The sequence below is a fragment of the Adiantum capillus-veneris genome, unplaced genomic scaffold (genome assembly GCF_014529385.1).
Source record: "Adiantum capillus-veneris isolate H3 unplaced genomic scaffold, ASM1452938v2 Hic_scaffold_323, whole genome shotgun sequence".
NCBI lineage: Eukaryota > Viridiplantae > Streptophyta > Polypodiopsida > Polypodiales > Pteridaceae > Adiantum > Adiantum capillus-veneris.
Window position 1 is genome coordinate 159,019 of NW_028221435.1, and position 25,777 is coordinate 184,795.

Genomic DNA, 25,777 nt, shown 5'->3' on the forward strand with positions numbered 1-25,777 from the left:
ATAGTCTAGTAAGGGTAGAATGACAGGATGAGGAGAGCGCAAGATTTCCCCAAGTCTCTCGGCTCTAAACAACAGGGCTATTATTTGCTGATAAAAGATTTTTCTATCAATACAAATATTCACACGGATATGACGCACAAAATGGAAAGGAAACATGCGGGGATCATCATTCTCATTATTGGCATCCATACTTACACACAAGAGCCTAGCTTAGTTGCACCACCTTGGGACCAATGAGCCTGATCAGCCATAGAAGGTCAGCACCTCGAATCACTTCGACTCTTCCTGATGCATCTGTGAAGACGTAAGGCGTGATGGCAACACTTTGTACAATGCTGAGCCTTTTAGCAAGCAACAATTGGATGCCATTACCATAATCAACATGACGAATGAAAGTGACACCATTAATGTACAACACATCATCAACTAAGATAGTTTCCTTAGATTGAGATAACTTCTTGAAAATTAGCAGCAAAGGTAGGGCAGGGAGGCTTTTCACCCGGTCTCCAAAGCACTTTGGACAATATCCAAAGTAATCTTCACGCGGACAGGAGGTTGGCTTGGGATTGGTGGTGTCTGGATTCACAAAGTGCACTGGGAGCACTCGCATACGGGCGGCAATCTTGTAGGAAAGCCTTCGCCTCTTTGCTTCAGGAGGATTTAGGGGTGAGAGTCGTGGTTTCAAGTTGGAGGTTGAAGTTGGTTGCTCTCTAGCCTTTTTCTTGCCTGTAGTGGTCATGTAATCCCTTATTAATGAGATTAAGACAAATGTTACCTTACGCTTGAGCACGCGCTGCGGCCTTGGGCCACTTAGGTGTAGAGGTGATCTTCCTCCTCTTAGTCGGCTCCTCAGGAAAGAGAGGTCTGGTGATGCTTTCTCTTCCCTTAATGTGTGTCACAGTACCTTCGTGTATGTTGATGTAGAATATTTCAAGCTCGTGTGCGTTGGAGGTTTCTGGAGCACTCATAGGTTGAGAGGAGAGGTATATCAAGCTCTTCTTCTTACTCTCCTTCGTTGGCGACGATTACGAACAAGGCATGTAGAAGAACTTATTTCTTGAATTTCAATGGCACTGCAACCTGGTAACAAGACCTTGATGAAAGCTTTTAAGGCCTCTAAAGCCTCCTCCTCTTCTGTTCTCCAATTTTCAAACTCCTCACGCCATTCGTCCATGTTGTAGATTGCACATCTTCATTGCTTGTGGACTAAAGGTCTGTGTAGCCCTCCTCAGTGGGGGCACCAAAATGATAGCGGGAAAAAGAGCAGTGCAATCGGGTGGCCTCTGTACTCGTGCACAATCCACAAACCACGCCTCATGCAAACAAGCAAAGAACAAAACAAAGGGGGCACCACCCTAAATTAAGAGGTTTAGGGACCTCACACATAGTGCACATAGGCAAGCGAGACTTCTGGCATTATGATGGCATCAAAACATATGGCAAACACGTAGAAACGAAGCTTAGGGACCTTATGTAGCATATATATATACACAAGACATCAACTTAATAATACAACGTCATCTGATCATACATAACAAGGATATAGAGAAGCAAGCCAAGGATGGCATAATCCCTTGTCAAAAACAATCAACCGAGCAAGTAGGTATGATCCTACTAGCAACACATCAATACCTTAGAGAATGATGGCGAGGATGGTGGCCATGGAGCATGAGAGAAGACTCCTTATTTAGGTTTTAGGGCTAGTAATGTAGCATAGTAGAGGGAGAGAGAGAGAGAGAGAGAGAGAGTAGAGCTCCATCCATAGCTCCTCGTTGTGAGCAATGTCGTCATAGCTTCATTGCTTGGTGAAGGGGGTGAAGTGTTGGTTTTGAGTGAGAGAAGGCCTCCTTATATAGGTTTCTGAGAGGGTTTAGGATTAGGGATAAACATGCTTAAATCCGTTGATTGGGGTTACTTTTTGCTTAGGGTGGTCAACAGATTGAGGTCACCTGATATGTCACCATCAAGATATTCTCTAGAGTGATGTGAGAGGGGAGGGTAAATGCTGATTTTTTTGATTGTGACACATGGGGATAAGGCCTTGACCAGCATTTAAGAGTAGGTAAGGTGGCTGTTGAAACTGGAGGTTCTGCACATGTCAGGGGGGGACCTGCTGGGTCCTCCTGAATATCAAATTCTCAAAAAATCCTCAACCATGGCTTCTTTTGACATGTGTTCTTTGAAAAAATCAGCATGTCTCTTTTCAACTCAAAAGTCTTTATCCCTGTTGACTCACCTTTACCATAAGATTTTCTCCTTTTCTCCTCCTGTAAATGCATTGTTGATGCCCAATCACTGCTTCTAGTAACGGTGAACTGTTACCTACCAAATACTTATGGTGCAGTAAAAAATATTTACCATGGGGAAAAAAATTACTGTAGGTAAAAAGTGATTTGTATTTACCATGTAGGTGAAAAATATTTACTGTAGGTAAAAAATATTTACTGTGGTAAAAATATTTACTGTCTTTAAAAAAAGTGAAAACGGAGTATGCTGTGCTGTGAGTCCACACGAACATCCTCGTGTAAATTTCACTAGAAATTCACACCTAGAATGGGCTATTCTGTAAGATATAGGTTGTAGGCATGCATAAGAGCTCGTTCCCACGTATCTTCTGTCCATGGCACTTTTTACTCTTTGGTGCTTGTGAAGTAGATTTTTCTTCTCTTTCGAGATCCCTTGGACTAGAGTATCCTCATCTCCCCAACAACTGACTGTGCCTTTATTGCATCTTCAGAAGGGGTCCTAAAAACCATGCATCATTTTCCTCCTCTCAATAAAAATTAAAGAATATTGTATAAAATGTTCGAATTTAAAAAAGAAGAGAAAGAGAGAGAGAGAGAGAGAGAGAGGGGGGGGGATATAAGATTACACTTGGCTACAACTAAAATAATCACTGTCAATTCATTAACATAATTGAGCATATTCCCAAATCTAAAGAGAGGAGGAGGGGGGAGAGAGAGATGAATGGATTACACGAACAAAAAACTTCATAACTGCAAAATGTTTATGAATTATCTTCCAAAAGATCTCTAGATGAGGCATCATCCAATTCTAAGCCCATGGATCCTAAATCAATAAAGAGAGAAACGTAATTGTCGTTTGTGGATGCATTGCCTTCATCATCTTCGAGTTCATCATCCTCCATCTCATCATCTTCATCATCATGACAATCATCTTCGCTAAGACTTGCTATTGCCGGACTTGATTCATCCACCTCCCTCTCCTCTGTTTCCACTTCATCCAAAGTTGGAGGTGGAAGAGGGTCGAAGATGGTCTCCACTTCATTAGTGGAAAAAATGGTTCTCCCCTGAGGTGTTACGGGAATTATGAACCAAAGTTTTGTTGTTGGATTGCTGGGATATAGATGACCTATAAAATATAAGCTCAAAGTGAGTAACATTGGTATAACTAATGCTACAAGCAAATAAGAATAAAAAAGGTACATGTCACTGACCTCCTCACAATTGCGCGGTAAAACTAAATTGTCATACCTCCCTGTACCATGTAGAGGCCATTTTCATGTCGTCTAAACACATTTGCAAACCACTTGCACTTGAAGATGAAGGTATGAAAGGTTCTAAAATTAACCTTTAGTATCCTTTCAATAGTTCCGCAGTACCTGGCTTCATCACCGTCTGTGTTAAAGTTGCCCATGATGGAACAATCCATGGTGGTTCTACGCTCGTCAATGTGGCACGTACAAAAATGACGACCCTTTGACCACATAGAGTTAAAGGAAAGGCACTACAAAATAGAAAAATATATTAATTTATCAAATACATATTAAAGCAAATTTCAAGAAAAAAATATACAATATGGTTTAGGTATATGAGTACTCTACGCAGCCTTGTGCATACTCTCATTCTTTCCTGGTGATGTCTTCTCCGCGCGCTTTTGCCTTGGTTATTCTCTCACGAATCCACTCTGTACTAATGAGATATTGGAAACATGCAAGGTGTCTAGGCATTGGGGGTGCCCTCCTTCCTCCATGTGCTTGTTTCCATGCTTCCCTCTCTTGCAAATGCCTTGCCTTTGCCACTGTCCACAAGTCCACCCACTTGGTCACAATCTTTGCATTGAGAATACAAAAGTTATTGACCACTCGGGATAGATTCATATCCATGTTAAGTAGTTTCCCCTTTCCACTTGGCAAGTGTGAAGTCATCCTTGATTCTTCCTCGTCTGACCACATGTGAGGCATTGAAGGATCAACTTGTGCCAAATACTCTGATATGTAAACAAATGCCTCTTGAACGATCCACCCTTCGGCCATACATGCCTCTGGTTGAGACCGTAGCTGCACAAAATCTTTGAGAGTCTTTAAAAACCTCTCTAAGAAGAACATCCATCGGGTGTGCACTACTCCACATATAGTGATCTCCTCCACCACGTGAACCAAGAGGTGAATTTGACTAAGAAGGACCGATCGAGGAAATGCATCTTCAATGGCACACACAGCTTCTGTTGCAAGTGTTTGAGCAGCAGGGATAGCATCTATTTCGATTTCCTTGGAGCTCACAAATCTGCAAGAAAACACACAAGGATACACTAAGTGCTAGTTGAAATTATTGTGTACATAAAAAAGGTGTAGTTGAGTGGAGTCTTGTGGTGTACCTTACTAGCTCTCCTAGTTTAAAAATAGCGTCCCTAACTTTCTTGTCCCGACATATACACATACTCACTGGAAGAATGAACTACAATGTAAACCAGGGGGAGGGAAAGTGAGTTAATAGTCATATAAACAAACTATAGATAGAATAGGGAGTGTGAAGATTACCAGAAGCATCTTGTGCCAATCATGGAACTTCAACCCATACAATTGAACGCTTCCACCCTTCTTCGCTTTTGTGAAAGCTCCCTTTAGCGTCCTCATGTATCCTGTTTGTTGGTGTGCGAATAGAGGCAATGGTACCCTTCACCTTGTCTAATTCTTCTTTGGCTAGCATCCATGGTGCTTTAGGAAGCACAATCTTCCCATTTGGGGCACGACGTGGAGTAGCAGAAGCGAGGAGACGTTTTAAAAGCCTCAAATCCTCCCTAGCACCCAAAGAGTCCTTCTTGCCAATAATGTGGTCCCATAGTGTTTGGGCTACATTCTTGAATATGTGCATGGGATCCAAGATGGGTTGTATTTTTTAATTCCTTCCAATATGGAAGCCTTAAAAATATGGAATACCTTGACATATCTTTTGGTGGAGAACACGGAGCCGCATTGTTGTTGTGGTGTTCTTCCCAAATGGTTGCCCAATCTGCCATCGTGAGCTTTAGAGGGGTCTTCCCATTTGTTGGAGCCTTGTGCTTGTTATGCCCTTGGGGTAAGAAACAATGGTTGATTGGATAGATTACCTTGCACAAGGAATCGGGCCTCTTTGTCACCAACGATGGCCCGTAAGTAGGACATGCATTGTGCCCCGATGTGGACAACCCTGCATACATATCATATGGTTAGAGATATGAGTGAACTAAAGGGGTAGAGGGAGAGAGAGATAGAGGAAAGGGGGTTATTAGAAATCTATCCAACCCCAAGATAGTCGTGCATAGTCCACATAAGGATCCCCCTCACAATGGCCTCTCTCCCTCCCTTTGCAAGTGAGACATCGACAATAGAAATGCCTCTCCATAACTCCTCCACGTCCTCAATGAGGGGCTTGAGGTAGACGTCAATATTTGACACTTTGTAATTCCCTGGAACAACCAAGGAAAGAAGTATATTTCCCTTCTTGGTTGTCTCCCATGGTGGAATATTGTAGTTGATGATCACCATAGGCCAAGTGCTCATGAAGCAGACTTAGTGCCGAAGGGGTTGACACCATCACTTGCTGACCCAAGCCTCAATTAAGTGTTGAGGCTCCAACCCAAACTTTGGCCATTGAGATTGGATGTGCCTCCATGCAGGTGAATTGGCAGGGACTCACATCTTTCCATCATTTGAGCGATGGTTCGCGTGCCACGCGAGAAGCTCCATGGTACTAACCTGCTTTTAAACCTGTGTTGGATGTGAGGAATTAATGGAAAATGTCTCAATACCTTGTGGGGTAGGTGCGTCCTGCTCACTCATGTCTTGTATTGTGCCTCCCCTCACACGGGACATGAGGTAGCATGTGCATGCTCATTGCAGTATAGGATGCAATCGTTGATACAGGCATGGATGTGCTCATACTCCATTCCAAGTGCAGTGACATACGATCTAGCTCGTCGACGATCTGGAGGCATGTGGTGATCTTCTGGCAACATTTTGCCCATCAAACTACAACAAAAATGCGGACGGCACCATAAAGCCAGTGGAGAGTATATAAAAGCCACATTCCATTCTTACAAAAGTAGTGCATCGACACTTGCATTACTCCAACCAAATTTTTCTTGCAAGTTGAGGACTTCCAACGATGCTCGGAGCACCGAGTACCGTGCACCGTCGTAAAGAGGTGTTTGGGCACTCGTCATCAATCTATTCTCCGTTTCGGCAGCCCGTTTAGTGCAAGACTGACAATCCTCCTTGCACACGTTGCGCTCATGAGCTAGTAACCCATCACACATGTTGAACATGTGCTCATCCTCTGCCTCAAAGTGCGACGGAGGCGCCTTAGGAGCTGCTAAAGTAGAGCCAACTACTACGGGAGGATCACTATGCGGTGCACCCAAATCGCCTAGTCACTCTTGCCTCTACCGTTTGGCATTGCGTGCCGGTGCACCACCACCGAACACCGACCAATGTGGAACCTCCTCAAGTGAAAGGTGAGTCGAGTTCTCATCTCTCCGAGCACTTTTTTGAGGATGCCAAAGACCTTCGTTCTCCACGTGCTCCAAAGCAATGCGCCTCAAGCGAGGGATTTCCATTTTGCACTTGGCACAAGGACAAGGGAGTTTTTCCTTGAGCCAACGATCGTGCTCAGGGCCTCCAGGGGGACTAAGATCATCCCAGTCAATGTCCTGCACACGCGAAATGTTGTTTATTTAGTCATGTGTCCTAAAAAATAAATAATTAGAAAAACCCTAAATTCCATTAAAAAATTTACATAAAGTTAAGGTCAAAGGGAATAAATGATAATGAGTGCTAAATTTATTTTTAACTAAAAGAGAACTTAAAAAATGCAATTAATAAACATTTTAAAGTACTACAAAATAAAGTATCCATAAAAAATTTAAAATCTTTATTAAAAAACTCAAAATTCTAAAAAATGAAGTAATGGATAGCTAAGGGGAAAGGGGGAAGTTTGTACCCCCCCCCCCCCCCCCGCCCACAACCTCGGATTCGCATGTATCCGTTTGAAATGACCGACCGCGATAATATGCGAGGTAATGCCTGGCACCTAAAATAGGCAAGAAGGCAGAGGATGCCGCGTTTTTTGCTGCATACTCTGCATTCTTGCTCTCCGCTATCGCTCCCAAGCTCCCCCCCCCCCCCCCCCCCCCCCCCCCCCCCCCCCCCCCTTTCCCTTCTCCTTTTCCAAGCTTCCCAAGTTTCGTCGAAGGGGCCGCCATCGTCTTTGGAAGCACAACATTGAAGGGGTTTCATCGAAGGGGTTTTCCGCCATCGTCTTTGGAAGCTCAACCTAGCCAAAGCTCAAGCGCGCTACAAGGAAAGAGGTAAACAAAAAACACAGCATCTCCCCCCTCTTTCCCTTTTGTTTTACACACACACACACACACACACACACAAACACACGCATGCGTGCATAAATAAAAAATTAAAAAAAATAAAAATAGAGAACCCATAACATACCTTGTTCATTTGGAAATGGTTGCTTTGCTCTACTTGTTTGGAAATGGTTGCTTTGCTATGCTTGTTTATAAATGATTGCTTTGCTCGGCTTGTTTGGATAGAATGTTAGATATAAATGTTAAGTTTTTTAAATAGAGAGAGAGAGAGAGAGAGAGAGAGAGAGAGAGAGAGCGGGGGGGGGGGGGAAGAGGGAGATAGGAAAAAAGGGAGAGAAATAGAGAGGGAGAGGGATAGATAGAGAGAGAGGAGAAGAATAGAAAGAGAGATAGGGATAGAAAGAAAGAGAGTAAATAGAGAGAGAGAGAGAGAGAGAGAGAGAGAGAGAGAGAGAGAGAGAGAGAGAGAGAGAGTAAAGAGGGAGAGAGAAAGTAGAGAGAGAGAGAGAGAGAGAGAGAGTAAATAGAGAGAGGGAAAGAGAGGAATAGAGAGAGATAGGGAAAGATAGCGAGGGAGAGAGAGAGTAGATAGAGAGGGAGAGAAATAGAGAGAGAGAGAGAGAGAGAGAGAGAGAGAGAGAGAGAGAGAGAGAGAGAGAGAGAGAGAGTAAATAGAGAGAGGGAAAGAGAGCGAAAGAGAGGAATCGAGAGAGATAGGGAAAGAGGGAAAGAGAGGAAAGAGAGAGAGAGAGAGAGAGAGAGAGAGGGAAAAAACTAGAAAGAGAGAGAGAGAGAGGGGGGGGGGAAGAGAAAGAGAATGAAAGAGAGAGAAATAGAGAAAGATAGGGAGAGAGAAAGAGAAATAGGGAGAGAGAAAGAGTGGAAAGAGGGAGAGAGAGAAAGAGAGATAGGGATAGAGAAGAGAGGAGAGGGAGAGAGAGAGAGAGAGAGAGAGAGAGAGAGAGAGAGAGAGAGAGAGAGAGAAAGAGGGGAAAGAGGGATACCTATACATCACTTGCATACGGTGCCAATGCTAACTAAATGTTGTGTTGTTTTCACGGGTGCAGGTGAGTAATTCCTTCTCAACTATGGTTTTCAAAGTTCCTTGGTTTGAAGATGGCGGATTTATATATCTTCAGGCTCTTGATTCTCTTTTACTTGTGTATAAAGTCCGTTTTGTACTATGAATGGGAATTGTGCCACCTATTCATTGAGATAGTTTCTAGTGTCTTTTGTAATTTGAAAGGATTCTTTGGTGTTTATGCTATATTGTTATTGGAACACACACACACACACACACACACACACACACACACACACACACACACACACACACACACACACAAAATAGCTTGAGTTCTTTCTTTTGACTCACAAGGGACAAAAAGAAGCAGGGCTGATAAGTATTTTTGGTGCACCTCATCTACATCTCTATTAAACCGCCCATTACGTGATCACACAAACAGCTAACGCAGTAATAGCAGGTGTTTGGGTGCTCTGTTACAGGCAAGATACGAGTTGCCAAGACCAACCCATACTCCCGTGTGCGCGGAGTACAGTTAAAATAACCTCTTAATTGATGACCATAACTTCGATACAAATAGATCTTTTGGGATGGAAGGAATTGGGCTAGCAGGTATAACCGCTCTGAAAAACCTGGCTTCATTGAATGTTCTACGTAATAATACTGTGGCCCTAGGCCCAGAGCCTCTGTAACCATAGCCAATCTGATATTGTTCCCTCACGACCCCAAAGGGTTACACGAGTCACTCGACTTTTGTATGACCACCATTTAGTCTGGGATATTGAGGTTCCTAATTGTGGGAATAGATATAGTTTATAACGGAGTAATGTTGCTCTCCGTGTAGAGCCACCTAATTGATAAAGGTGTGCTTTTGCTATGGAAAAAACCAGTTCTTGATTGTAGGCCATTTTTTTTAGCACTCCTGATATGCAAACATGCGGATATGTATATTACTTTTGTACAGTTACTCCTTACTGCTACCTTGGATTGGTTTATATTTTAGTGTCTTCTGGCTTTTATAGACTCACTTTTTGACTTTGAATCAGAATTGGAAGTCAGAATTAATCACAAAAATGTGTTGTTAATATGCAGTATATCGTACACTGTTTAGTTCCTTGCTGGTATACTGTACCCCAATTATTGGATGCTTGACTTAAGCCGAGTAAAATGGTTTGTGGATTCTTGGGATGTGTGAGATAAACCTGAGCCTGGTTCAGAAAAGCTCGATAGTCGATTCGAACCGGGTATCGACTGCATTGGGGTTTCTAGTTGGTATTCAATATGTGACTAGATATTTATTTGATTTGACCTTGCTTTAAGGTAAATAAACATCTCTATATACTGTACCCAGTTGCTGGGTGCATGACATATGCCGAGGATTAGGGTGTGTGGATTTTGTATAGGGATGTGTGACTAAACTTGAGCTAGGTTAAAAAATCTCGATTGTCGATTTGAACCGGGTATCGACGGCATTGGTGTGTCTAGTTGGTATACATTATAAGACTAGATATTTTATGCTGTGACCTTGCTTTAAGGTAAATAGAATCTCTCTCTCCATTTACACTCTGTAGCGCATTTTTTTTGCCTCTCTGTTGTGTCGGGTTGCCTGCAACACGTTTGTGCCTGCGCTAGGGTTGAGGTGACATGTGAGTGTAGTTGCAAATACTGATGTAAGGTCAGACCGGATCTTCAGCTGGGACTATCCCTGAGTATCTGGCCCGTATGGCATGGGTGGCGTCTAACTTTGTAGCTGGACCGTGACAGTGGCGGATCTCCTCTCGATTTGCTTCAGCAAAGTATAACTGCCCCCTAAAATTGTGAGTACTCTTACTCACTTGGCATCGTGCTGTACTCACTTGTGTGCATTCTATACTGTGTGGGTGAGTAGATACTTTCTACTGTGTGCTCAATCATGCCGAAAAAGAACGTGAAGGAGACTGTGGACGCTTCGTCGTCTCCCAATCTACAGGTTTTATAAAAAATTCTTTGTCTTGCATTTGGGAATCTCTGTGTAGCTTCACTGTAGCTGTTTTTTGAATTTTTTTAAAAAACAAACCAGGTATTCTGTTTCCGGATATTAAACCTAAAGCTAATATGTCATTCTGAAGCTTTGTTGATAAAAAGATGTGAATGGTTAAAAAAAAAAAACCAATAATATAGAGTTATGAGAAATGGAAACTTGTTCCGGATACTTTACTTACAGGTCTTTGGGAGTTAATGTATGTGTGGGTACATCTCTGCTATGTGACAGTTTGGAATTTATATAAATCTATGACTAAGGATGGTCGTTGTCGTAAAATAAACAAAAAATTAAGTTGTAACCTGGTTCTGGAAACTGAGTGAATGGCTCAGTTAAACTAAGTACTGTCTGGATTCTTGTGAATGATGGGAGTACTATGCATGGTTGCCGTATACAGTGCTATAAAACTGGTTCTCTAATGAAAATTCGGTTTTTTTAAAAAAAAGGGGAAAACTGCCAGGTAAGTGGCCGTTTTTGCTACTGAGGAAAGTGTACTGTATGGTACTTTTTAGAATGGAATTGTATATTGGGGCGATGATGTTATGATGCGGTAAAAAACTGCTCAATAGATGAAATGAACTCTTGTAAAATTAAAAAAATCTAGAAATTCACAAAAAAATGAGTTGTTGATTTGATATTTTGGTTTATGGCTCACTAATTTATTGTTGTCCTTTGTGTAAAATAACAGTCACTTGAAAAATTTACTCTCTTGTTTGGGTTCCTATTGCATTAGATCTGCGGTACACCTGTTTGAGGGCACTTAATACTGGTTTCTGTCAAGGCGTCCTGACTTCTCTTATTGCTCTTTTTCATATTCGTGATAATGCTAAGAGTTGCTACACATCCGTTATTGAATATGAGTGGAAATACATACTCGGTTTGTATATGGAGCTAAAGTATGGCAGCACATACTGGATTTATTAAAGCTGGTTCCAAGATACAATTTTTTTCACATAAGATGATGTTCCTTTTGATATTGTTTGGTGAATTACCTTTACTTCAATAGGGAAATTGAGTTCTATATGGCTTGGTTGGGTTGGAACCTCGGCTATTCTATAAAATTTGTTGGTCTTCATTTGCTGGTTTTAAAAAAAACACTAAAAAAATATATAGGAGCTGACTCTAACCTAGCATCTTGCAGTATATACAATAGTGCTTCTAGGAGTAGGTTATAAAGACCTCGGTTTTATGGAAAGTTGTATAAACTCCCTTTTATACTGATCTTTTCTGGTTTTTCTTATGTCATATCTATCTCGGACCAGGTCCGAGTCTGATCGAAGGACTGGTTGACCTAGGGCTTTATATTTTTTAATTAAAACAACAGTTTATTTCTGGCTAGTGATATAATATAACAGACAAGACATGATAAGCATTAATATTTCTTGAGAAATATAGTATTTTTATAAAAAAAAATATATAAATCTTAACAGGGAGAGTGTACTCAGATTTATAAATGTGTAAAAATCTTTAAAGATCCTTTTTAAAGATATCTCAAGGTGTTTTTAAAAATCGGTCCTTATAGTAGGATCCGTTCTAAATGTTCTCAAACCACAAGGATGAGGTTGTCCTTAATTGAGCTGTGTTTTTGGCTTGAGATTAACTTTACCTACCGCAAATGAGTGAAATTCTCTCCTATCAGATCGAAAAGGAAGTTTTGCGTTTCTCCAAAAAACTTAGTGTAGCAAAAGATGTTTAAAAAAAAAGAGATATATATATATATATTAAATTGAGGAATAAACAGATACATAGCTACTTTATGGGTTTGCAAGTTCCTTTATCAGATTGGCAAAATTGCCAAAGAATGGTTTATTTCAAAACTAAACAATATACTTGTTAAGAACGATATGTTTTTTTTAAGGTGACATGGATAACAACTGGGATGCCCTGCATCACCTGCGTACAGTCACGTGCTAACGAATTGTTTTCTTGTGGCTATGGGTGCAGGTGAGGGCTACCTTCCTTGATTAAATTGTCCAGTTCTTAACAAATGGAGGATATCTTAATGTGACGCAAATTATCCCAGACTTTGGGTTTATGGATTCTTGAACTATATCTTGTTATCTTCATTACCTTGTACAAAATTTATTTTCAACTGCAAATAAATTATTGTGCAATGCCACTGTACTTTTCTAGAATTTATGGTCTGTGAACAACTAGTGTTCGTTTGCGTATATGTATATAGATTTAAAACTGCTACACACACACACACACACACACACACACACACACACACACACACACACACACACACACACACATGTTCCACACATATGATCATGATATATTTTGGAAGACTCAATGGGTGTTCTTTTTCTCTGTCTCTCTTTCTCTCTCTCTCTCGCTCTCTCACTCACTGAGTCACACACACACACGCCTCCATGCATATGTGATCAAGATGTATATTGGAAGATTCAAATGGGTATCTGTGTGTGTGTGTGTGTGTGTGTTTGTTTGGATGCTCGAAAATGTTTGCTCGCCTCTCGGTTTTTTGCTATCTGCATTCAAGACAAGGGAATGCCGCTTGGGAGGTGTTAAAAAATGAAGAAAGCATTTACCTTTTGAAAAAGAGAGAGATTCTCTCTGTAGGCTAGGTTCAGACTGTCATGCCAAGAAATTGAGCTTTGCTGACATGTCCACCGTGGCATAGTGGTTGGATGAAAAAAAAGAGCTCAGTTTTTGGAACTGCCAACAAACTAGTGGCATCATACCCCCATAATCCAACACCCTTTTTGACGTTAGATGTGGAGAGAGTTGAACACGCTACCCCACCCAAAACAGGACAATAGCTCTAGCCATGAGGGCTAATTGTATTTGATGTAGGCCTTGCATCAAGTTTTAACTTTGAGCTTGTTCGTGGGTAGTGTGAACTAAACGAGAGTAGAAAAGGTGAAAGGGTGCTTGGGCTCGTCGGCACTCTGAACCTGTCCTTATTTCCTAAGATATATAGATTTAGAAACGTTTTCCACATTAGACAAGGATCAAGCTCAATTGAAGGCTCTTGGAAAATTTTATGTGCACCGCATGCCCACACACATATGCAATGTTTGGGAAAAGTGTGCCTCAGCTTTGCCTTGTGCTGGTTGGAAATTGAAAAGGGTTGGTTGAAGCATTAGGAAAGGATAATAAATCCGGCTCAGATTTGACAAGAAATAATGTAAGAATGCCAAAAAAATATACTTTACACTACAAGAGGTTCTTTAGCATATGCTTGTAGTGCGACGCTCAAATGTGGAAAAGTGGTCTCTATAGGCATCACTATATAACAAAGACGATAGTGACACTGACTCTGTAAAGATAATCTGAGAGCGCCACAAAACTTAGATCTGTAGATCTGAGTTTCGACGCTCTGTGCGAAACAGGTATACCCGCCTCCCCCCCCTCTCTCTCTCTCTCTCTCTCAACCACACACACACACACACACACACACACACACACACACACACACACACACACACACACACACACACACACACACACACACATACGAGGAGTAGACGGAGAGTTAGTATGCTCCCTCCCTCTCCTGATCTCTCTCATGTTCCGTTCCCCTCTTTCTTTCTCTCTCTCTCCCCCCCCCCCCCCCCCCCCCCCCCCCCCCCCCCCCCCCCCCCCCCCCCCCCACACACACACACACACACTGTGTGTGTGTGTGTGTGTGTGAGAGTGAGAGTGAGAGAGAGAGAGAGAGAGAGAGAGAGAGAGAGAGAGAGAGAGAGAGAGAGAGAGAGAGAGAGAGAGAGAGAGAGAGAGAGAGAGAGAGAGAAAATGAAATGTTATATTACACGTCTTCAAAATGCTAGAATGATTTATGCTCGATTTATGACACCAATCTGATAAACTCCTTGTGGATCTAATCTAATGTCTGAGAAAGTAGTGCATCGGTTGGTGAAGAGCTTCATCAATGTCCACCTTTGTAAATAGACATATTGGGCGTCTCCCATATCACGCTACAATAGTCCTGATCCTCTGATGGAGCCTCAATCGATGTCGTGGACGTCTAGCTCTCCCGAGCTCAATGGCTCTATCAACTAATATATCTTTAGTATAAGAGAGAAATATGCATTCATAGACACAAGCACACATACATTGAGAGAGAGAAGGAAAAAGCAAGAGAGAGAATGAAAGATAGAGAAACATAAATAGATAGATAGATAGATAGAGAGAGAGAGAGAGAGAGAGAGAGAGAGAGAGAGAGAGAGAGAGAGAGAGAGAGACCTATGATGATATGAAAAGTGAAGCCGATATGCCATTTTATGATGGAGCACGTGTGTCTAAATTGAAGGTGCTCCTGGTTCTTATCAACATGCAGGAAAAGTTTGGGTGGAGTGACACTAGCGTCACAATGCTATTCAAGTGATCTATTACAATGTGTTTACTTCAATAAAAAACTCTAGATGTATAATGATCTGATAGATTACTTACACAAGTGTACCGTATTTTTTTAATTGTGTAGATTGCTCAAAGAGCACATACTGCCAGCTGATAATGTGATGCCAGATTGTAGAGAGGAAGCAAGAAAGATCTTGCGAAACTTGGGGATGGATTACAATTCAATTCAGGCTTGTCCTAATGACTGCATTCTAAGAGGGGAATACATAGACATGGAGAAGTGTTTGAAATGTGATTGTGAGAGATATCGAGTAGATCTCCACGAACAAAAAAATTCACAAAAGGTTTTGCAACATTTTCCTCTGCTTCCTCGCATCAAGCATTTCTTTGACTGTAAGTTCATGGACGCCCTAGCATCATGGCACGAGGAGAATAGATCTTCGGATGGTGTGCTATAGATTCCTACAGATTTGAGAAACACTTTTCTACTATTATGCTAACCATTTAGGTGTATCTTCTTGCTCACATAGTTGATGAGGTGGAAATAGCTGGCACAGTACATTCCAAATGGATGTTCTTTTTAGAACATTTCGTGAAAATGCTCAAGGGATATGTGCATCAGAAGGCATGCCCGGAGGGTAGCATGGAAGAAGGTTGGCTAGTATCAGAGTCCCTAGATTACATTGAGAGTGGCTAGATGGATTTGATAAAGCTCGAGACATGCTATGGCGAAGCATAGATGATGAGTGAATATCATGGATTTTCATGTGCAATCTCGGTATTGAGAAGACAATGACGGAAGATCTAGAGGCTAAAATCAACCAATTTTGCATGCTTCACAATCTAGTGATGCAAAAGTGGATTTCACAATACGAGGATGCAAACCAAGAGCGTCAAAGGGCACGAATTGAGTGAAGATGGGGAAGACGATCCCCGATGCATTATCTGGAGGGTCTAGAGATCCTACCAACATTCATGAGCTTAAGATGGTTGCACAACCAATTGAAAAGCGCACAACAATGCGGTGAAGAAGTGACTGAGGACGAGTGGGAGTACTCTTGGGGTTGTGCAATCAAGGTAAGTTTGCAATGTATGACTAGCGACTTTCTAGATGTTTGAATGGCCACTCATAATCTTTGTTGGTTGTAGTATAAGCCATAATTAGCAACATGGTATAAAGGTCAACATTTTAGGGTGAAACGGATCGACAAAAAGCATTTTACACAAGATTGTGGAATCATGGAAAAATTTGAATAGTCTAGTCGATGACGGTCCTCTGATGCAGATCTTGTGGTGGCAGAACTCACTTACTTTGGCCCGCTACAAGAGATTTTGAGGATTGATTATAGAGGATTTTTTGTCGACTTGTTTGACATGCAATGGTTCAAGATAAACATGGAGGGTCGCAACGCTACTGTGCGTAGAAGAGAGTTTGGTTTCCTTGAGGTGGATTCAACTAAAAAATGGACCGACCTAAGAGACACTTTCGTACTACCCAAGAATTGTGAACAAGTAAGTCTGTAAATATTTAACATCCAAATCTAGAAGTTATGTGCTTAGAAGCTCTCATGTAAGTTATGTGGCTCTGGCAGATGATATTTCATCCTACAAAGTCTGCATCAAACTGGTGGTACGTCATAGAGGTAGCCCCTCATAGTGCACGGACGTATGAGGGCTACCATGTGCCAATCACAACAGCATCAATGGAGGAGATCGGAGAAGATGCTCAATCGGAAGCCTCTGAGGTAGTGCCAGATGAGCATCAAGCTGCTACTCTCTAGGGGATGCATGCAGAGGATCTACAAAATGAAACGGAGGACATCTGCCTAAACGGGGAGCTCTATATAGACATAGGGAGTTATGCTAAGCTATGCGAGGATGAGAGAGAGATCTCTTAAAGACATAAACATTGTATTTGAACATTTTTGCTCCGTTTTATAATATATATTGTATTCACGTGGCTTTTTGTCCATTCCTATCTATATGCTATACTTGAGAAATTTAAATTGTATTTAATCGTCATTGATTCCACTCCAGGTATGCTCCTTCCCTCTCCTCCCTCTCATGTTCCCTTCCCCTCTTTCTCTCTCTCCCTCTGAATATCACACACACACACACACACACACACACACACACACACACACACACACACACACACACACACACACACACACACACACACACACACACACACACACACACACACACACACACACACACACACACACACACACACACACACACACACACACACACACACACACACACACACACACACTGGGCTGGCTCCTATGGTTTCAGTGGCTACAGGTAAGGGTCCTGCGAGAGTATTCTCCAGAGAGGGAGCTGGAAACTCTCGATGCAGTGTAGTAATAACTCTCTCTCTCTCTCTCTCTCTCTCTCTCTCTCTCTCTCTCTCTCTCTCTCTCTCTCTCTCTCTCTCTCTCTCTCTCTCTCTCTCTCTCTCTCGTGATAGATAAAGATCTGTCGCAAGTAATCGAGAAAACTATGGCAAATAGAAAAGAAATTTAATTTATGACCACAGTGTCTCGTCACAGCTACATATAGAAGGCATGTTGTTCAAGACATAGATTTTACAAGATACGTACAATGCACACGGGAGACAGATTCACAAGAACTTCACAGGAATCTCTCTACATAGGAATCCCTCCCCCTTTATGAGTCCTCTCTCTCTCTCTCTCTCTCTCTCTCTCTCTCTCTCTCTCTCTCTCTCTCTCTCTCGCTACACAGGAATCCCTCTCCCTATTATCTACAATATAGATTATAACTTGTCCATGTTTTCTTCTCCATTCAATATTAAGATTAAATGTTCGTGTGTTTAATGTAGGTATGGATGATGATGAGATTCTTTCTTCTTTGTCACCCCAACAGAGGAAGTGGTACCAGGAGCGTCATTGCTCTGGAGCACCATCACGTCGTTCCACTTCGTCAGCGTCTCCCTCTATTTTGGAACATTTAACGCGCTCCAAAGCTTCGGTGTCCACGTGACGATCTTCACACTCGTCTAGGCATCGACGCTCTAGTGGTGGCGATGGCGGTTGCTGTGGGGATGCTGCCGCTAATGCCTCGACACCACCTCATGTTTGATGAGGCTCCTTACCTTCCCCTTCTTTGCTCGCCCCACACCAGCCACTGCATCGCCATCTACGCCAGGTTTTGTGCGGCTATCGGCCATTCCTTGCTACACACCACTAGCTACTCCTCCGAGAGTCACCCCAGTCGACACTCCTTGTTTCGGCACCCAGATTCTAGTGGAGACACCTGACGTCCGTACCCCCATCGAGACACCACTAGAGACCCTTGCCAAGACACCCAAGTTCACACGTCACAGGTGAGACGGCTTGCCATACTCGGTCAATATGAGTGGCGGCATCATCTTGGATGACGAAGGCAAGAAGGTGATCTTGCGTATGCACGGTCTTTGGTCTCAGGTGTTTTGACACTACATACTGAACACTTGGAGTGAAGTGCCAAATGAATTAAAAGATAGAGTCATCAGCATGCTGCATAAAGAGTTTCTCGTGTGAAGTTGGGATGAGCGCTTCAATGAAGACTAGATGAAGATTCGAATGCACAAATATTGCAATCACAAGCATTTTGAAGTACAAAAAGGAATAAATCATGGGTGGAACAGACCAGACTGGTTGGCCAAAGAAGATTGGAAGATGCAAAGCAAGCAGCACACGAGAATCTTGACAAGTGTGAGTAGAGGAAAGGAGCTCGCACCACTTGGGGAGCGACGGGTGGGCATCATTTGAGGCCAATTTTATAAGTGTTTTTGCATTGCTCTTAAGGTTTGGTAGTTACGTCTATTTGTACTTTTAAATTCTAACATAATGGATTTTTTCTATGTTTTGAATAGTGGTCGATGACAGGACGTGACCCCACACCGTACAAGCGTGAGTACGCAGGCAGAAAGGGCTTAAATGCCCTGATGGACATTCTTAGTTCTTGTGGCGGCATGGTTAGTATTTCACTTTACTCTTTTACATTTGTTGTATTTTAATGATAAGCTAAGAAAATAAATTGTTTTGTAATTTTATGTTTATACTTACAGAAAGTCTTTTTTTTTACAGAATCTGACAGACATGCCACTTGGGCACGATGAGACATCTGATTAGACGACGTCAGTTAGCATTAGCTTTCTTTTGTCATAGCATGTATAATGAGATGACGTGTATACATCTTTTTGTAACTATTGGAAAACCATGTATTTTGCGACAGAATGACAATTGTGTTGTAACTATTCCATTTGCAAAGCTTAACAATCAAGTGATTTTTCCTATGATATGTATAATTGTCATTGATTTACTTTCGTCAATTTACTTTCGTCCAACTAATTTGGACAGTTTTGTATCTTTATTTTGCAAACAATACTATGCATGATGGAGTTAATGGTTATATTGTCTTGTGGATGACTACTTTCAGTGTATACCTTGCACTTTCTTTCAAAGGTGAATCTATGCTTATCTTGGATTCATTTAGGTATACTTTATTCTGGAAACATTCAATAGGGTTGATAGGTGGCAAGGCATTCAATTCCATGCCACCCAAAATATTTTACTCTGGGGTGTCGCTATTAGCATCTCTATATAAGGTTCTGCAACGTCACTATAAGCATCGCTACAGAAGGACTGTAATTGTTGCTATATACGTTGCTATATAGCGACGCGTATAGTGATGGTTATAGAGACGTTCCCGTAGCGATGCTTTTAGCGACGCTGGGGAGTATAAAAACCCAATGTATTTCCGTCACTAAAAGCGTCACAAGTGCACGTAACCTCTTGTAGTGATTGTATGGTGGAGCATGAGTATCTAGATTGAAGGCGCTCCTAGTTCTTCTCAACACGAAGGCAAAGTTTGGATGGAGTGAAAGTAGCGCCACATAACTTTTCAGGTGATCTATTACAATGTGTCTACTGCAATAAAAACTATAAATGTATAATGTACCAAATTACGTACACAAATGTTTTGCATTTTTTTTTTTTGTGTAGATTTCTCAAAGAGCACATAATGCCAGCTGATAATGTGATGCCAAATTCCAGAGAGGAAGAAAGAAATATCTCGCAAAACCTGGGGATGGATTACAATTTCATTCACGCTTGTCCTAACGACTGCGTTCTTTTCGGAGGGGAATACATGACATGGAGAAGTGTCCGAAATGTGATTCCAAGAGATATCAAATAGATCTCCACATACAAAAAGTGCCGCAAAAGGTGTTGCGACACTTTCCTCTACTGCCTCGCATCAATCATTTCTTTGAATGCATGTCCATGGCCACTCTAGCATCATGGCACAAGAAGAATGGATCTTCTGACTGTGTGCTACGGATCCCTGCAGATTGGGTGGCATGGAAGCATATAGATGACACATGGCCGGATTTTGCTAGAAAAGCTTGAAATTGGTGTCTCGGACTGGCTATGGATGGCATAAATCCATTTGGTCAGAGATCGATATCTTACAATGTATGACCAGTTGTCATTGTCAACTACAACATTGCCCCATGGTTGATGACCAAGAAGGGGCACCTATTTCTAACAGTGATTGTTCCATGGTGGTATAAAGTGAAGAAAGCTAGGGCTGTGAGCTTAAGGTGGGAACCCAGACCAAGCTTGAGGTGCTTGTCGTGCTTGATGACTGAGGTTCTTGAGATTCTTGTGGGAATATTACCAAAGCTTGAGGTGCTTTGTCATGCTTGCTGACTAAGGTGCTTGAGGGTAAGGTGCTCCAAAAAGTCAACAAATATCCCTACAAGGAGAGGGCGAGCCCTACAAGAGGGGGCTAGAGAGAGCGTGCACACACACACACACACACACACACACACACACACACACACACACACACACACACACACACACACACACACACACACACACACACACACACACACACACACACACACACACACACACACACCCACCCTCACACAAGGAAAGCTTGGTACAAAGAAAGCATATAGGACACTTGTCAAGTTCCTCCTCATGTTGCCCTCATTGTGTGCCTAGGGCCTATTGGTTAGCCTCCCAAGGGGTCCAATGATAATTTAGTAGATTTAATTATTTATTTTTGCATTTATCAAGTCCTCTCTCTCAAAGGGGAAAGGGGGACACTTGTCCCCCTTGTTGCTTGTAATGCATCCTGCATGTGATTGGCTAGTCTTGCAGGGGTCCAATAAGCTTCAATCTTGAGCTACAAGGGGGGGTCAACAAAAGCAATAAGGGGGCTAGCTTGGGGGGTGTACTATCACACACACACTCACACACACTCTCAAGGTGTGCAGTGCAAAGTGTAACAGCTCCATCTCCTTCTCCACTCTAGTAGAGAAGTTGAAAGTCTACACCAACACTCTTGGCTATGGAATGCAAATCCAACCAAGAGCCATGCTTCAATGCTTAAGCTTGCCATCTTCTCCATCTTCATTACTATGCTATTATGCTAGCAATAAGAGTGATGATAAGTGAGGAATGTTTCTTCTTCCTCTTTCCTACCCTCATTCCTCACTAGCTCTCTCCACCTTTGAAGGTGTTTGAGGCCTTGGGATAGTTGATTCTTTTTGCAAAGTTTATGTTATACTCGTGATGCATGAAGCTTTTCATCTTCATTGCATCACCTAGGTCACAAGAAACACAAAGATTGTATTGTACCAAGTCCCTCTTAATGGGAGAATATATAATACAAATGCCTATTGGAGGGGGGGCCGGCTCCACATAAATCCGGTCCTCAACTATTTTCATGTTATCTAAACTCTCTCTCTTGAAAAATTATTGTTCATGCCAAGTTAACTAAGTACTATGCTTATGTTTCTACCATCAGTTAAATTCACCCTCTATGCTCTCAAAGTAATCTCACAAAAATGTTTTTCTAAGTTTCCTAATTCCGCTACTCTCAAAGTACATAGGCCATTACCATTACATTGGTATCAAAGCATCTGGTTTCTCTTTTCTTGCTTAAGAAGAGAGGTCCTTAAGTATCCTATTAATGGTTGATTCTGTTAGTTATATTAGGGTAAGTGGGACTGTGATCTATTAGCGGTTTTGTTGAGCCCACTATGTGGGATATGGTGCACACCTTGGGAGATTTGGTCTTAATAATGGAGTCTTTTTAGACTTGCCTACAACTTTACCATTATTGAGCCATAATAAGTCTGAAAGGAGCTATCCCTTGACAACTCTACAATATTAGACCCACTCCACTACTCTCTATAATTAACCAATTCAAGCCGTGGATGTAGATACTTAAGTGTTGATTTTCAAAGGCTAAGAGTAGTAGCAAGTAAGGTTTTGAATTGCCAAAGCATACACTAAGTAAGTACACAAAGTTTGTTAACATGGCTGACAATAACCAAGAGAGTAGAATGTACATTGATAATTTTGATTTTCCACATGAAGATGCTAATGATGATGCCCCCATTTATCTTGTTACTAGGTTGTAGCAAGCTATGGGTAACTCTGCTTTGTAAGACAAAGTTACTCAAAAACTTTGCGCTTATGGGATTTCCCTTACTCTCTAAGATGAGAGAGAGATTAGGAGGCCTCTTGAAGAGACCCCCAAAACAAGATTCTCTTCCATACGAGAGGAGTAATCCAAAGATCAAGAAAGTAATGAATCTTTAAGGTCCTCTGAAGATGTGGTTCCATGAAGACGGCAGTCTAGACGATTGCCAACTCCTCCCAAGGGGAAACTTTCAACCCACAATCCTTCTTTTTGTCACTCTAAAAGGGAAGAGAGGAAACAAAGAAAGAAAAGGGCAAGAAAGAGGTCACCCTCTTCTCCTCCTTCTTCACCTTCCTCCTCTTCCGACGAAAGCTATGGCTATTCTCCTAGAGAATACAAGAGGAGAGGACATCATAAATCATACCCTGCATGGTGAATGTCACAAAACATCAAGAAGTTCAAAGAGGGAGGAAAGATTATCTCTTTTCTCACCTATGATGGCACCTTTGGTGCTATCGACAAAGTATTGGCCTTCATCCAACAATTTGATGCGGACTTTGGAGACGAGGGCTTCACGGAGTCCTCTAAACTACGCCATGTAGTTATGCACTTCCAAAAATTGTCTTGTCAAGGGTGGGCTAGCCTTCATGGTAATGGCGAAGTCCCAAAGACATGGAAAACTCTACGAGTTTCCATTATAAAGCAATTCCTTGCAAACAATGCAAAGGACAAAGTGCTCACCGAATGGTGAAGTTTGAAGCTTCTCTCTCATAAGTCTAACCACAAATATGTAGAGAAGCTTTGGAATTTATATCTTAAGGCTACTACCTTCCAAAGATAGACTTTGTCGAGCAAAATCCACAATTTTGTGCGGGATTATCTTAAGAGATAGCCGAGTACGTCAACTCTCAACGGCTTAGTTCTATCACCGAAGTAATCCACCACACCCATGGTTGCTTTGTGCATCAATTTTCAACAAGGGGCTAGATGGAATGTCAAGTCCATGGAAAACAAAGACAAAAATGATGCAAAGGAAAAACCCAATGCCCAAAATTCTTCCCAAGGCAATTCGAACAACAATAACACCAACAATCCGTCCAAGGATAAGGGAGATTACAAAAGTAAAAACAAACTCTCCTAAAGAGCTTGAAGCTTTTCGCAAGGACAATAAATGTTTTAAGTGTGTAGGGACATGGCTAGCGTTCTTGCCCCAAGAGAATGCTCGTAATGAGACTCCTACAACATCCACCATTGAAGCTCCAAAAAGGGATGCTCATTGCAAAGGATCACCTCTCTCCCATGCTTGGGGAAAGGTAAAGGAGCATGATGCCTTCATCTCATTTGACCCTGGCTCTACTCACAAATTCATATCAATGGCGTTGGCCACCAAGTTGGACATTCAAGCTTTTTGAGATGGAAGATATTGTAACGGCCGACACTGCTTTCAAGGGACAACAAGCCTCCGTTACTCCCTTGATTGGGAAGTTGAGGCTTCATGTCCAAAGCTATGTCAACAAAAGAAGATTTTTTCATCTCTCCTCTCCAACATGAGGATGCTATCCTACGGGCACCATGGTTCAACCGCATGGCTGCCAACATGAAGTTCCCTAAAAGGAGAATCTACTTCACCCGAAGGGGAAAGAACATGTATATAGAGCTAGTAAGTTTGGTCGTACTATACCACTTGTAAATTCACCTGCTTTTGATAAATCAATAAAGAGCTCAGTATTTGCGTACATTATTTTTGTCAAAGAGTTCCTAAAAGGTCCTAATGTTTCATCAAATGTAAATGGTAGGAATCAAGAAGAGTTGGACTTGTCTAATTTTCTAAAAGGATTCCAAGATGTGTTAATCGATGATATCTCTATGGACTTACCTCCAAAATGAGGGGATGGTGACCATCAAAATGAGCTCCTTTCAAGAAGCTCACCACCTAACAAGCCTCCTTATTGAGTTTCCCAAGCTCAACAAGAGGAGATCATGAGCAAGTACAAGAATTGGTAGACAAAGGGATGGTGAGGCCTAGCTCCTCTCCCTTTTGTTCTCCAGTTCTTTTAGTACAAAAGAAAGATGGTACATACCGTATGCATGTGGACTATCAAGTACTAAACCATATCACTATCAAAAATAGATTTCCCGTGCCTAGAGTAGAAGATCTGTTTGGTAAGCTACGAGGCTCTATCTACTTCAGCAGGATTGACCTTAAAAGTGGCTACATCAAATAAGGATAGTGGACGAAGATATCCTAAAGACCATGTTTCATACACAATGTTTGGTCTTTATGTTTCATACACAATGTTTGGTCTTTATGAATATCTAGTCATGCCTTTTGGCTTGACTAATACACCAGCCAGGTTTAATCAATTAATGAAGAAAAATTTTAGACCTACCACAAATTCACTGGAGTGTTCTTTGATGATATCATCATGTACTCCAAGTCCTTGGAGAAATATAATCAACATCTCCAAGTGATTTTTCAAGCATTAAGGGAGAACAAGCTTTTTCTCAACCAAAAAAAAAAGTGAAATTTTCCTTCAAGAGATTCAATACTTAGGTCATATTATCTGTCAAGATGGTATCCGTATGGATCCATCAAAGTTAGAGGTTGTAAAAGCATAGCCTAACCCAAGGAATCTACATGAGCTAAGAAGCTTTATTGGTATGTGTGCATACTATAGATGCTTCATAGCACAATTTTCTCAAATAGCAAGACCATTACATGATTTAACAAAGAAGAACATTAAGTAGTCATGGGCTGCTAAGGAGCAAAATGATTTTGACAAGCTGAAAGAGACGCTTCCCTCCCAACCAGTCCTCATGCTTCCGGAACTCTCAAAGCCATTTAAGGTCCAACATGATGCTTGTGGTGATTGCATTGGAGCAGTCTTGCTTCAAGAAGGGAATGCCATAGCATATGAGAGCCGAAGACTCAACAAGGATGAATCACTACAACAAAAAAGGTGTCATCGACGTATATATCGACGCTTAATGTCAGAATATGCGTCGCTATCTGCGTCCCTGTGAAACTGTCAGAATCTGCGTCGATATACGCGTGGAAAGGCTTTATTTGCGACACAGATAGCGACGCTAATATAGACGCAGTTATAGACACATATAGCGACGCAGATTTTGAAGGAAGTATAAACATAGATATAGACGCATATATCGACGACCATAACAGAATTTTTTTTTCTTGGGCAGAGGATAGGTAGCCTGGCCTGTGCCCAGTGAAGAGATGGACACAGCCACCACAACCAGACTTCCTGACCTCTGCCCAAGAAAGCGAGCAGCACCAAAATCAACCGTGCTCTCGCAGAAATTTCGGCAGAGTTCCCTTCGTTTTTACATAA

The 25,777-nt window shown here is 41.8% G+C and overlaps 1 pseudogene; it reads right to left on the reverse strand.

Moving 5' to 3' along the window:
- Positions 1-1,517: 1,517 nt before the first annotated feature.
- On the reverse strand, positions 1,518-4,679 carry LOC147417220 (uncharacterized; annotated as a pseudogene).
- Between the last annotated feature and the right edge of the window lie 21,098 nt (positions 4,680-25,777).